The 13348-nt window shown below is 42.2% G+C and overlaps 1 long non-coding RNA gene across 2 annotated transcripts; it reads right to left on the reverse strand.

The window, feature by feature from the left end:
• Positions 1–554: 554 nt before the first annotated feature.
• LOC148686220 (uncharacterized) lies at positions 555–9908 on the reverse strand. Of its 2 annotated transcripts, XR_015948917.1 has the most exons (4): positions 9329–9908; positions 7075–7827; positions 2755–2982; positions 555–1816 (listed from the first exon to the last, which is right to left on the reverse strand). It is a non-coding gene; the product is annotated as an uncharacterized LOC148686220 (long non-coding RNA). The 2 variants fall into 2 exon arrangements; XR_015948918.1 differs by lacking the exon at positions 7075–7827 and having other exon boundaries at positions 9329–9572.
• Positions 9909–13348: the final 3440 nt, after the last annotated feature.

Genomic DNA, 13348 nt, shown 5'->3' on the forward strand with positions numbered 1-13348 from the left:
GCTGAAAAAGCAACCACATAAAATAGCCAAAAGAGAGTAAAATTAGAACAGCTGCAAAATGCCTCCATGTCCACCCTGTTACGTGCAGAAAACTGGGGGTGGGGATTTGCCATCGAGGGATCCTCAAATAGTTCTTTTACCATATTCAATATGGGATGATGAAATTGGGGACACAATGCAGGAGAAGGGATTAAGTATTTGTCCATCACTTTTGATGTATAAATTAGGGCTGTGTAATGACCACAGTATTCACCTTGTTGCTGTAGTGTTGGAAAGTAGCAGGTTCTGTTTCAGATTTGCTCTGTGCATTTCTTCTTTCAAATAATTTGGGTTCATATCTTTGTTATCTAAAGTTCTTTCTCCCCCATTGACTACAACGGGAAATCTAAGATTGGCTTTGAAATTTGTTTCCCGTTTTTACAGAAGTGGGTGATCTTTGCAGGGAATCTTTACAGGGTTTTTTATTTTGATTTTTTGATTTTTTAAGAAAAGAAAGCAATATATATAAAGATATATATAAAGATATATATATATATATATCTTTAACTTTTTTATTTTCAGCCATAGTTAGCTGCAGTTTAGCAGCATGGTTGCTGTCTCTGAGGGAATGAAGCCAGCAGAAGGCAGGGGGGCAGTTGTGCAACTCCAGCTTAGCAGGAGGTAGAAGAGGAGGAACAAAGAGAGATTGAAGTTGGCAAATGCAAGATGCAGCATTTTGGAGAGGAGGGACTGAGTCTACAGAGCCACGCAGGACTTAATGGGCTCCCTGATTTAACTTGGTGTGTCTAATTAATTGCACAATCTGACCTGCATGTGAACAATTCCTATTCACCATCCAATTTTTGCCTTTGTGAGACTCCTACATCTCTTTTCTACATGGACAGGGCAGATACATGAATAAGAACAGTAGCTGTTGCCACCATTACATCTATTCTGAACATTATCCACCTGAAAGCTAGCTGTTTGGGTCCAGCCTTTTCTATCACACTGTTGATCCTTTTAGGTTTCTTTCTATCTTAACGTCTCAGATAGCAGTGATAGGAATCACCAGCTGCTTATATTTTACTTTGCTTAATCTAAAGTCTTCCTGCCTGGCCTTTCAGGCAATCGAATTGCTCACAAGAGGAAACTTCTTTCCGATATGTTTTGTTGTTGTTAATGGATGCTCTAGTAGGCGCTAGGTTTCATTGGGAAGCACAAGCTGAAAATTCTGCAATTACTGCTGCTAATGCCTTCACCATTACTTTAATGTACTGAACCCCTGGTGAATGGTACATGTTTTAGTTCTACTTTGGAGAACTGCATATATTTGTTTTAGCATCTCGGCCATTCATTGTGCAGAGATCCTGGAAGAAAGACACAGTAATAATGCACCTGACAGTTTCTAATCATTGTTGGTGCTGTTGTGCACCCCACTGGGCAGCTTTTTGTTAAGGTCTTGTACAATTGCAAGTTGATTCATAACTTTGGAAACAAAATAAGCAAAATGATTACTGCAGGGGGTCCCCAGCCTTTTTGGGGACTGTGGGCATATCTGAAACTTTGTGGAAGTCATGAGGGCACCGTTACAAAAATAATTTTAGTACAAGACAGAGGTGGAGCCTGAGCCCCAAAACACAAACCCTCAGAATATTTTTTTTCACAGATGACAAACCTCAGAACAATTAACCAGGCAAGATGCTACAGAAAGCAGGAGGTAAGATGGACGAGGGGAAAGAAAAACAAAAAGTTCCAAAATGAGGTGCTGAAACTAAGGTGGTCATTTTGCCAGAGATATCTAGGTGAGAACTGAAATTCTCCAACATTTCAGGAGCAGCTGGGGGGAAAGGAACAAAGAACCATTTTTTGGTATTTAAAAAACTACTTTTTAAAAAGCAATTTCAGTCCTACACTAGATGAGAAAATGCCCGTGCTGGTAATTGTACTAGATCAGGGGTCCCCAGACTTACCCACCTTTGGGCCAGTGCCCACTGCGCCGATCGTGCGGCGGGCCGGAGGGCGGGAGAGTGTGCGCACAGTGGGCCAGAGGGTGGGGGAGTGCACGCCAGTGCACATGCGCACACCCATTTACTGGCGCGGTGGCGCACTTCCAGGCCGGAAAAATCACCGAAAATTGTTTGTGCGCATGCGTATGGGCCTCCCCCGACCCGGAAGTGCACCTCCCCTGACCTGGAAGTGCACCGGAAATGACCTCTTCTTGGTTGGGAGAGGCCCATACGCATGCGCAGAAATGATTTTCGGCGATTTTTTTCAGATCTGGAAGTACGCCGCCGTGCAGCGTGCTGCAAGAGCGGGCGGCGGCAGCGGGCGGCGGGGGTCGTCGTGGGCCGGATTGGGAGGCCAATTGGGCCGCATCTGGCCCGCGAGCCGTAGTCTGGGGACCCCTGTACTAGATTAAACAGATCAATAGTGTAACTCATCATAAGGTAGCTTCATGTGTCCATTTGAAAATGGAGAACTTTGTGCAAATGTTGGAGAAGATGAAACTGAGTGGAGCCAGTGTTCTACCACACAATTCATAGGAGGATCTCTGTTCTTGTACACCTGTTATGCTTTTTGGCTGTTTGTTCTCTTGGCTCTCTTTCCTTGTAGTTGTGCTAACTTTTTGATGGTAAACACCACAAAAGCCTGATAGAAAACAAGTTCAAGTGCTTGGACAAGAAGATTGATTTTCAGTACAACACTAGGGGCCTCTTGTTTACTGGATAAAAATGGGGTCAGCTTCTTTATTTAAGGCAGATCAAAAGTATTTACCTTGGATGAAATGTCAGTGCAACATTAATTCCCTGCTCTTCCCCCATTCCTCCAGCTAGCTGCGTTTGAGGAGTGTGCTGAGGCAATCTGTTGCTGATGGTGCAGTGAGAATGTGGTCCGCAGGAGGAAGTGCTGGATTTGCACCTCAAAAAGTGCGGTTCAAATTCTCCCTCAGAAAGGAGCCTACTGCATGGCCTCAGGCAAGGCACCATTGCTCAGTTTCAAGTGCTGCATCCAAAACGGGAGAGAGAGAGAAAATAAAATGTTGCAAGGTTTAACAGGAGACAGTTCAATGGATGAATTGCATTCTAGAGACATTTACTTATAATGTTTGTACACCAAAGAAGTAATTTATGTGAAGTTTCCTCCCCAAGTAGTTTCTATCCCATTGATATACGTTTAGGGATGGTTCCCCGAAAATTTCCTCATCTAAATTTCTCTCAAGGTTTTGTAACTCCAAATTATTTGTTCTTGTAGAATCAGTATGGCATAGTGGTTAGAGTGTCAGAGGGTTCAAATCCCCACTCAACCACAAAGCTCAGCCTAACTTACCTCACAGGGTTGTGGTGGAGGTTAAATGAGGAGGGGGAGAACCATGTACAATATCTCATGCTCTTTGGAGGTGGGATACAGATGCAGTAAATAAATCATAGTGAAACCCATGTATAACAACTTTCCATGGGTTCATTTTTTTACTTCTGAATTTGTATACAGCTTGGTGCGTAAACAGCTTGCCACAGCTTTTAATTATTTTAGTTCAGATTATTACCAAGCTTCATGTGTGTCATGATAATAAACCATAGCTGCCAAGTTCTCCCTTTTTTAAAGGGAAATTCCATTATGCTGCATAGGCTTCCTCGTGAGAAAAGGGAAAACTTGGCAGCTATGTAATAAACACTGCAACCACCACCCAGATATCTCAGTGACATAGTGGGCTAGGCCTGGGAAGACCCAGGTCCTCACCATCAACAACAAATGAAAAGGTATCCAATTGCAACTGAACAGCAAGCCTTACACTCACTAATTTTGGGGGATATAGTATGTGCATTAACAATCAGGGCTGTCTTTCGCCGCTGGGGTGCACAGATCAACCCAGCGCCCCCTAAGAGGGTGGGCCAGGTTGAAGTTGTTGAACTTTTTTTACGGGGGCAGCTCAAAGCTGATGAGGTTTTTTTAGGGGCACAAGTCTAAGTTGTTCGGCTTTTGAGGAGGGAAACAGCAAAGACCACAACGCCCCCCAGAATTCAGTGCCCGTGTAGTCCGCACCCCTGGGTAAAGACAGCCCTGTTAACAATACTGCAATTTTTCACAGCCATACTTCAACTGTGCTCTGTTTTTTGTCACCAGAAGCAGAGCGAGAAATACTCATTCTTCTCTTGTAATTACTGGTGTGTGGTGACCAATGGAGGTCTAAATTAAACAAATGTTTTGTTTTGTTTTCAGCCATGGGTTTTGGGCTATTAAAGGAATTCATCATGGGTAGCACTAACCTGGAAAATGATTTAGGGATCAGTGACAACTGATAACACAGTGCAAATATAGCAGAAGACGATTCAGTTAAGCCTTCAAATAAAATATATAATTAAAACAGAGTGTAATCATTAGGAACTCTGCTGCCAGCCTGCTTTCATTTGGCACAATTAAACGGAGGCTATATATTAGCTTTGTATTTGTTGCTGGCATTATCTTTCATTCTCTCGCATGCTGCTTCCTAGCAGTGGCAAAATAAAACTGAAATCGTATAATTAAATGCATCCCAGGAAGCTAAGCAATTAGGCAGCTTTAAATTTTCAGGTTACACATGGATTACATTTATACATGCCACTGAAACATCAATATTATGAGGAGAAAAGAAGTACGTGAACAGTCACATCACAGTTTTGTAATGATCAAGTTCTGCCACTAGGGGCAGCCACAGACATTTTGTGTCATATGATGCTGGGTGATTCAAATTCAAAGGAAGAATGCACAAAAAGTAGTCCTTTCCAGATGTTTTGAACAGGGGACAGTAAAGATGCAAAGGGCACAGCAGGCGGAGAAGTGTGCTAACATTGTCTCCCTCCTTCACCATATCCATCACTGTCTCTCTTTCTCTGTACACTGACCTTCCTCTCCACCTTCCTGCAGAGAGAGGGATTAACAAGATTCAATACCCCCTCAACTGCTCTTCCCAGGAGTACAGATGGAAGCCAGCTATATTCATCTTAGTGCTCCTGAATATATTTATATTTATATTGCAAAAAAAGAGGAAGACATTTCAAAGAATTCAACCACCCTTATGTGAGAGAAGAACATGTGGCTGTCAATTTGATGCAGCCGTTTTTCCTGAAATAAACCTTCAATCATAGCCTTTCCAACTTCCCCTGTTTGGAAAAGACCAGGCTGTTGCTTATTTCATTCTCCTGCCCACACATTGCAGAGGAACTCTCAATTAGGGTGGTCATTCGACTGATTTTACCTCTGGAGGAAAAACTATTATTGAAGCCCACTTTTCAAGGAGTTAACTTATGCTGACTTTGCTTTTTATAAATATGTTAGCGAGAAATTAAAGTACAATTCTGTCGAATAACAAAATCGTTCCATCTACAGATCTGCTACACAGATAAGTTTTTTTTTAAAGAATCGAACAACCAAAAAATGGTTTTATTCAACTTCTCTAGTCCATATGGACCTTGGCTAGGAAGATACTGGTAGATCTACAACAGTGATAAATGACCAAGAAGCAAATTGGCTTTTAGATTTCAGCTATTCTGTTGCTGTGATGTAAATTTTAACACTGATGTTTATTGCATTTGTGATTGTTCTGTTGTTTTATGATTGTGTAAGCAGCTCTTCGTCTTTTGTTTCCTTTTAAAGTGAAGGATGAGGTGTAAGTATTTCAACTAGTAAATAAATGAATAAGTATCCCGTTATGATACTAAAATGGATGTGAAAATGGTCATTGGTCCCAACTCTGTAAGAATTTATTTTTTGCATTTATACATGGTGATTCCCACCAGTGCAGAAACTGAACATGTGATGCACATGCAATTACAGCCATGTTCAGTGTGGCATAGAGCCGTTTTGCAAGGTGGAAATGGAAGCACTCTTGCAGCATGCATTAGTATTTGCCCCTTGTGCAAAAAGGGGGGGGGACTTAATCACCTAAATCACACAGAAGCTTCTCATTTTAAAACTCATTAAAAACCTCTTAAGATAGTGAGAAGCGGGAAGAAAGTAGATGTATTGCCTCAGTTAATAATTCTGATAAAAATGAATATTTTCTCTGTGAAAGGGAAATGGGTGAAAATATTCTGTTGGTGATAAGATTAATCGCTGAACCATTGAAGCAGCTTTGTAGCTAAGGTATGTTGCAGTTTCTATTCAAACCACAAAATTTATGTTTCTTATAACATTGCTATGATCTATTCAATATCATATTTGAGGCAGAGAACCTCCATTGGCAAGGAGTAAAAAGCTGCTTAAATTTCCAAGAATTTCAATGAAAGTGGGATGAATAACATCAGTTTGAAAATTATTAGCAACAAAATCCCCCCTCTGGATGTTGGCCACTGCTTTCAACACAGAAACATTTCCGCAGCATGAGTTGATTTTTTGTGCAGACCCATATCTAAAGCTGGATTTACGACATATCCACCTAATTCTGCTTCATTGGGATGGAAAAGACCTGAGATGATAGAACAGACTATTTCAGACTGCAGGAATAAAGGTTTGTGTTTTGAATTGTATTAGAAAAACCAAAATCTCTCGTCAACCCTGACCGTTGGCCATGCTTCCCAGAGGATGGTTAGAGTTGGGAGTCCAACAACATATGGTGGCTTAGCAATGACTGGGTGAGATAGAGCAGAGCTGGGTAAAACAAGCCATTGGGAGGCTGAACAGGATGAAAGCCTAGCCTAGGTTGAAAGGAAATGGAATTTTCATAGAAGGATGGATGTTAACCCAGAAGAAAGGCTGGGAAGTGGGTTCTTCTGGGAAGGGGAGATATTAGATTTGCATGTGTTGTCCCTGTCTTGCTCTTTTATTGTTCTGCCATTCCGATGATCTTTGGGTTCCACGCCACTTATCTTCTGGCAGGCTGAGAAGAATTATGCTCAAATTGAAAGGAGCTGTTGGCAACTGGGTTCGCCGTGACCGAGTTCCATCAGCATGCGCTCAGCATGCCTCTGAAGGTTCAGTCTGACCACAAGCTGCTGGAAACCATCTGCACAAAAGCCTACAGGCAAAGCCCCAGGGAGGCTACAAGAAATGGCAGCACAGTGCAGAAAATGTCCACAATTGAGGCAAGGGCATGTTCCAACACTGAGGCGGCTCACTTACAGGATCCCGCTTTGGCCAAATCCAGTGGTGGTGTTTCTGCAACCTGAGAGGAGCTGAAGGACTGAGGAGAAATAATTCCGCTTGTTTCAGGCAGGGGGAGTTTAGGGTTGGTGTTGGTGGCACTCCTGCGTCTTTTATTTTACTTTAAAATTCATGCTTACGGTAGTGGCAACTACTTTCTTTTTTTAATTGAAGGAACACCACTTGCATTCGAGGTAGTTCGGGAAGCAGCTGGAGCTCTCTTCCAGATTCTGGTGCTGCCACAACCATATGTAAAAGTTTTTGCAAATATTTTCCATACATCCTTTAACATTTATTCATATCTTATACAATATTTTTTTTGGACTTCCATCAACGTCTAAAGATTTCCAATCTTCCTAACTTATCCTTGTATTCCCTAATTCTCTATTACTTTTAATAAACAATAACCAATTTCTATATTCCAAAATTTTCACTATAATATTTCATATATTTCTCCTTACAAAACTTCTTGCAAACCTATTAGTGTAATTTGTTGCTTACAATTGTTTTTCAAATAATCCCCAAATTTAGTCCAGTCCTTCAAGAATCTCTGGTTCTGCTGGTTTCGAATTCTCCCTGTCATCTTGCCCAATTCTGCGTAGTCCATTGACTTTGTCTGCCATTCTTCTATTGTCGGTAATTCTTCTTGTTTCCATTTCTGTGCCAATAGTACTCTTGCTGCCATCGTCGCACACAAGAACAGTTTTTTATCTTGTCTGCTAATATCCTCTCCTACAATACCAAGTAGAAAAGCTTCTGGTTTTTTAATGAATGTACATCTTAACATCTTTTTCATCTCATTATATATCATTTCCCAGAAGTTTTTCACTTTCTTACATTCCCACCACATACGATAAAATGTTCCTTCTTTTTCCTTACATTTCCAACATTTATTACTTGTTTTATACATTTTGGCTCATTTAACTGGTGTAATATACCATCTATAAACCATTTACAACCAGCATTTTTAAAGTGGATGAAAAGAACGACAGCTGTCACCACCGCTGCAAGCATTTTTAAAAGAAAAGAAAGGGCCGCAGCTGCCAGTAGTAGTATTTTAAAAAGAAAAGAAGAAAAGGGTCATTGTCAGCAACACAACTGCCTGCCACAACCACCACAGTAAACCTCCACCAGCGCTTCTTTCCAAGGCCGTCCTTTCCATTTGGCTTAGTGGCACGATGCGCCAGGGCGCCTCCCCATCAGAGGCGCTGGGCTGGGGTGCCCAGCAGCCCCGCGCACTGCTCATGTTCGAGGTGGCGAGCGAGGTGCTGCTGCTGAAGCAGCCTAGCTCTGCCACTGCCCCTCCTCCGTCGCACTTCCAGGGGGCGGTCGACTGTATCCTCTGCCATGCGCTGGTCCCGTCACGCCCCCTCGCAACAGCAGGCTTGCAAGGGGGGGGTGGCAGGAGCAGCGCCCGAAAGGGCTCCTTTTGGTGCGTTGTTCCCGCCAAGCCCCCTTGCAACAGCAGGCTTCCTAGCCGCCGTTCCAATGGCGCCTAGCAAGCGGGGGGCGCTGGAGGTGTTCTGCACCACGGCGCTGGATACCCTTAAGACGGCCCTGCTTCTTTCCCCCAGCCTTAGCCAGCAAAGGGAAGCCATGTCTCCTAATTCAATAGTGATTGGGACTAAAGATATGCAGGAACCACTTCCTGTCCCTTCTAAATCTCTCTGGATGTGCTTCTCTAACACTGTTTCATACCCTCCAACATTTCTCTGATGAAAATCGGGACATCCACTCTCATGGCTAAATTATTTGTAATGTTATTGAGATAGGTTGTATTCAATGTGGTGTTAAGGTGAACCAGCATGCAAGGGTTTCTCCTTCCATAACAGAACGTTCCCTCCCTCACCTCCTAAATCTGTTCTGGGGGTTCCCCCAAATCTCTGGAGCAGGTTTGGGGATGCCGTGGGGCATGCATGGGCAGAGGAGAAATCCCCTTGTAGCACAAAAAAATTGAATGCTACCCACGAAGCAAATATTTGAAAAGCATAAAAGAAAGTTCTTAGAACCACCATATCCGATAGGGAAATTAAAATTTCAAGGTTCTTTCAAGGGCAATTAACTAGATTATGCTCCAAATTACACTGGAGAAGTGAGGTTTGTTGAGAGGATCAGTGTCTAAGAGTAGCAATAGGATGTGATGCTTCTCCCCAAAAAAATTAAACCAGAGGCTGGTGCCGAGATATTGCTGTTGCAGTTGCCAAGGGAAGCTTACAACTAAATCGTTTCATACCTTGTGCCGAGCTCTGAGGATCCCGAATGAATCATGTTTATTCTGATGATTCACACAGGCCCTGAAAGAAGGTCTGTCTCTCTGAATGGAATAGCTCTTCCCTTTGGGTTGGCTGAACGAGGGCTTGGTGTTTCTTTTCCTTTCTTTCTTTTAACATACAGCTAAGTTTCACTGCACATATGCTAGTTAGATATCCTCACCCCTCCCCTTTTTGTTTAATTCGACACTGTAAAAATGCAGGCATGAGTACATTTTGTACTGTGCTGCAAAGCGAGGCGTGTGGGATGATTTATTCCTTTGTGGCTGCTTCCTTATTAGTCTTTTTATCGGCCGTTTCAGCAATGGATGTCATGGTCAAATTTCCCTGGAAGGATTCCCTCCTCCTCCATGCAGAGGGCTGGGAGGCTGAATGAACAGCACATTAGCAGCGGTCAGTCGGAGTAATATATAAAGAGCCTCAGGAAACCGGATTACTGAAGGGCCCAGTGTTCGAAATCCTTTCCCCCTATTTGCACTCTAGACTCAATTCCTGACTCGGTTATTTTTCTGTTTATCTCATGGGTGCCAGACTGTTGCTGGAAACATTGGTAGTCTGCTGTAACCCACGGGGAAAATATTTTGATGAATCTGATATAGTGTGATCTGATAAAATGAATGTTCACTAAAGATAGCTTGTAACACACACACACACACACACACACACACACACACACACACACACAAACTTTCTGGTGCCTGTTAAACTCTCTCTCTCTCTCTCCACACACACACACACACACACACACACATGAGAATTTAACAGGCACCAGAAAGAGTGTGTGTGTGTGTGTGTGTGTGGAGAGAGAGAGAGTTTAACAGGCACCAGAAAGTGTGTGTGTGTGTGTGTGTGTGTGTGTGTGTGTGTGTGAAGAGAGAGTTTAACAGGCACCAGAAAGAGTGTGTGTGTGTGTGTGTGTGTGGAGAGAGAGAGAGTTTAACAGGCACCAGAAAGTTTGTGTGTGTGTGTGTGTGTGTGTGTGTGTGTGTGTGTGAAGAGAGAGTTTAACAGGCACCAGAAAGAGTGTTTGTGTGTGAGAGAGGAGAGTTTAACAGGCACCAGAAAGAGAGAGAGAGAGAGAGAGAGAGAGAGAGAGAGAGAGAGAGAGAGAGAGAGAGAGAGAGAGAGAAGAGAGAGTTTAACAGGCACCAGAAAGAGATAAACACATGCCATTGTATATTGCATTTATTTACACATTTGTACGCAATGCTGAAACACAGAGCAACATCCAGTGGCCAGTTTGCAGTTGTTCTCATTCTATGACAGGGGTCAAAACGTGGACGTGGAAACACTCTGGTATTCCAGGGATGTGTCAAAAAAAGCTCTGAGGTAGCAGAATCCAGTAAGCTAGGTTTGCTAAATCTGTCAAGTAATCACTTCAGGAAAAGAAAAGGAAATCCACCTCCCTCCGCCCACCACCTAGCTCCATCTTACGGTAGTTAGCTCTCTAGGAACTACAGAAGAAAAACCCACAGCTAGAGCTGTTGGGTATTCAGGCTTCGGTACCTTTATGAGATGACTGGATAAAAAACACATTGCATCCCTCTTGGCACTAACCGACAAATCAGCTGAATCAACAGGTTGCTAAGCAACCACATCAGTTTAACCATTTCACATCTGCAGCACAAATGGGAGGAGACAGATTTAGAAAGAATTGCAGCAGAGAGGGGGATCTGTTAGGACCACAAAATTTAGGCAAAAGTAGGTGCCTTAGGAAGGAGTGTGCAAGAAGCATAGGGCCAAGGATAGAGAATCAGGGGTAGGAGGACCAGGCCTATGAAAGGAGGAGAACGCAGAGAGGAAGCAGGTAGAAAGACATGATGGGAAAAGAAAGTAGTGAGTGACTAAAGAACCTGCCAGAGGAAAAAGAGGCTGCACTGAAGTACACACCATACATTTAAATACATTCCCCAAAACACTGGGGAAACTGCAGTGCTGGGAATTGTAGTACTGTGAGGAGTAAGCTACCGTCATAGAGCTTCAGTATGCTGATGACAACGTAGTGTGTGCGCGCTCAGAGGATGACCTCCAAACCATCCTAAATATCTTTGCAGAAGCTTAGGAAAAGCTTGGCCTATCACTCAACCAAAAAACCAAAGTGCTGCACCAAGAAGTACAAATAACCCCTCTGCAGCGCCACAAATCCAACTCAGTGGTGTAACGTTGGAAAAAACGTTGATCACTTCTACTACCTAGGCAGTTACCTTTCCACAAGGGCCAATTTTGATGCCGAAATCCAGCATCGCACCGAAATCCAGCATCGCCTGAGCTCTGCGAGTGCGGCTTTCTCCCAATTGAAGACAGTTCCCAGGATCCTCCTCCTCCTTCTTTTTTAAAGGGGTGCTTAATGTATGGTATATATGCAGCCTGAGTCTGTCAAATGTCAAATATCAAACATCAGATTACAAATATATATGTGAAAAATGCTGCTTGTCAAACACTGCAGTTTAAATTTATGCATTTAATATTTGATTATTATCCTGCCTCAGAGTGTTCAGGGGATGATTCTGAGAATTTTGTGGTAAAGGTAAAGTCTCTTCCCCCCCCCCCTAGCTCTAGACTACTTGTATGAGTTCCTCTAGGAATTCCTTGGGGAAATCTGTGAATATACAGTAGATACATTCTGAATAAACACATTTATTTCTGTGTGGTGCTCACTAGGGATGAACGCCATACATAAATTAAACTGTGGAGAATTTTAAACTTAGTAAATATCTCTCAGCGCCAGAAAACTCAGAAAACATTTGTGGCCAGCAACTGTGTGCATTGTGGCTTCCTTTTTATTATTATTTACATTTATTTGTAAATGGTATGTCTTGTTAAAATGTTTTCTTTTCTTTCTTTCTTTCTTTTTTTAAAAAAGGTACATCAGCTTTGTTTTCCTGATTTGTAGGCAGAGGAAAGTTCTTTTCATTATTTACTGACAAACCTAGGCTTTATTTAGTAGGGGGTCACAATTTAGGTTGCAACAAATTGTTTTAATTAAGCTGTTCTTATTCAGGACACAAGCAGACAGTATAGTTTTAAAAAGCAGACAGATTCTACGTAGTAGTGGTGAAATAACCAACAATGCTATGCCAGGATTAACAATTTCTGAAGGCAAAAGCCAGGTGGTTTAACACACAATGATGATTTGTGTCCAAATTAGAGGGCCGTGGCAAATGACACTAGAGACTTAGAGCTAAACTCACCAAATAATCAAGAGTTTTGGGGCCAAGTCCACCAAATTCAGACTCAAATGGAGTGTGTGTGTATTTGTAATTGTATAATATTTTTTATTAAGTTTTACACTGCACATTTAAATTCAAATATTAAACATCACCACCATCATCATTTAGGATTCCCTGAATCCTTAGACTCCCCTCCACCCTTCCATGTTTACCATTTTCAATCTTTTTCAGATGCTGAACATATGTATATTTAATGGATGCATGGAGGGAAGGTTGAAAGCTGTGTCATTGATGATCACTGTAAACAAGGGAGCAAGTAAATATAGTTCTCATTTTAGTGTGAACCTACCTAACTAATGCACACTTCCTGAAATGCAACTTGTTGTGACCTGGGGTACAACACAACTATCCTTCAAAATTTGCATTTTCTCTGATGAAGCTTTGCAACCAAATGTCAAAATAATCCATACAATTCAAAATGTATGTGCTCTCTGTTGTTGTTGTTGTTGTTGTTGTTGTTGTTGTTGTTGTTGTTGTTGTTGTTGTTGTTGTTGTTGTTGTTGTTTAATGCCTTTAGTAGTATGTCATGGGGTGGGTGGGTCCTGAAGAGAAAGGGATAGGCAATAAAACATGGAAACATGGTTAACTGGAGGTTTGGCTGTTTAAGAGTGAGTTCACCAAATCATAAAAAACTAGCATTTTAAGAAAAATGCAAACAGCAACATTAACCTGTCACACTAATGAGTTGTGAACAACTGTGTGAATAGACTGTAGGGGCAGAAGTCTCATTCTTGAGCAACATTTTTTTTCTCT

The sequence above is a fragment of the Zootoca vivipara genome, chromosome 3 (assembly GCF_965207765.1).
Source record: "Zootoca vivipara chromosome 3, rZooViv2.hap1.1, whole genome shotgun sequence".
In the NCBI taxonomy this organism is placed as follows: domain Eukaryota; kingdom Metazoa; phylum Chordata; class Lepidosauria; order Squamata; family Lacertidae; genus Zootoca; species Zootoca vivipara.